The sequence below is a fragment of the Ipomoea nil genome, unplaced genomic scaffold (genome assembly GCF_001879475.1).
Source record: "Ipomoea nil cultivar Tokyo-kokei standard unplaced genomic scaffold, Asagao_1.1 scaffold2762, whole genome shotgun sequence".
NCBI classification, from domain to species: domain Eukaryota; kingdom Viridiplantae; phylum Streptophyta; class Magnoliopsida; order Solanales; family Convolvulaceae; genus Ipomoea; species Ipomoea nil.
In genome coordinates, this window is record NW_017619190.1 from 269,762 (window position 1) to 271,417 (window position 1,656).

General features: G+C 28.6%; 1 long non-coding RNA gene across 1 annotated transcript; it reads right to left on the reverse strand.

Annotated features, from left to right (window-relative positions):
- Positions 1 to 834: 834 nt before the first annotated feature.
- LOC109157219 lies at positions 835 to 1,374 on the reverse strand. The gene is made up of 2 exons (XR_002050192.1): positions 1,281 to 1,374; positions 835 to 1,084 (listed from the first exon to the last, which is right to left on the reverse strand). It is a non-coding gene; the product is annotated as an uncharacterized LOC109157219 (long non-coding RNA).
- Positions 1,375 to 1,656: the final 282 nt, after the last annotated feature.

Genomic DNA, 1,656 nt, shown 5'->3' on the forward strand with positions numbered 1-1,656 from the left:
ATCTTTTTTTTCTTCCTAAAATCACGAGGGGGGGGGGGTGGGGAGGGGGGGGGGACATGGGATATTAATTCCTTGAAAATGGGGGAATTGAAATTCCATGGAATTGCAATTCTTTTCAACCAAGCAAGGAAATTTTGTGGCCTTAGGAATTAGGTCGGAATTAAGTGGGAAAGAAATCTAAATTCCCTTCAACCAAACGCGCTGTTAAGGTTTGCTTAATATTGTAAAAATATGGTAATAGAATTATTATTCATACTACTATTGTGCCAAATGGCACGGAAATTAGACCAATAGGAAAAGGAAATGAAAATTAATAATTGACTTAAAATTAATATGATCCCCGCATATAATTTATTGAATATAAAACGATCACGAACTCGCTGATTTTCTACCATTATATACTTTTAATTCTTGTCTGCTAGTTCTCAACTTTCTCTTTATTGTTTAGTAATGGAGTCAAATTTTGTCATTGCCTGTGATCTATCTCATTGGACAATGAAAAGTAATATAAGGTTCCGGTTAATGCGTTGTTTTTTATCCCGGGAATATCAACGCACAACCGTCAACCACCAAACACGGGAGTGCTTATTTTATGACTCCAGAGTACATATTGAATTTTTGCATTTTTTAAACAACACTGTATTTTAGTGATATTATATTAATATCAATTAATATTAATATTTATGTTAGTATGTTGAATGTTCGACAATAATCTTCCATGTAATTACTGTGAAAATTTTACGCATATGTATATATATATATATATATATATATATATATATATATATATATATATATATATATATATATATATATAGTTTTCAGAAATAGATCATTCATCAATTAAATATACCATTACTCAATACATATATAATCATCTAGATATTGCTATTAATTTGATCTGCAACACCCTCGGTTACAAAATTTTCAAACTTTTGTGGCTTGACCACATTACCCCCATATTTATATGGAACTGCAAAACATCTGCAAATGTCAAATTCGTTACAAAAACAGCCAGGATCGCACAGGATACCCGCTCTGCATGTTTCTCCTGCACCCCTTGCTTCAGCAACTAGTGAAATGTCTACAAAGATTTATAATTTTATATTGGTGATGTTAGAAAAAATAATGATTCAAGATTTTTCAAAATAATAATAATAAGAATAAAAATACACATCACAAGGAAAATTGAACATACAAGGTATACTCAATAATATGAATATAATATTCTAACTTCAGATATTAATAATTTTTATAAATGAAATAATAATCACGGTCACCTGTAGCAATAACCAAGGAGAATATTAAAACCAACATGGATGTCGTTGTTCTTAGATTCATGGTTGTCTATATACTAGAGAGAAACTAAGAAGCCTCAGATGGTAGTGTAGTGATGGTGGGATGTGTGAAAATGTATATTTATAGGGGTTTTGTGGCCAATTCATGCATTATTCAAAAGTATTTCTCAAAAGATATTGCTTAGAAAATTCATAAATAATTTTTTTCTTTAAATATATTAATATATTATTATATTAGTACTCCTTAGTAATCTATATATATTATATTAATATTATAGTAACAGTTACTATATTTTATTATTGTAACAGTTAGTACTTTACTATATATTATTATATATTTCAATTTTTTTTACTATAA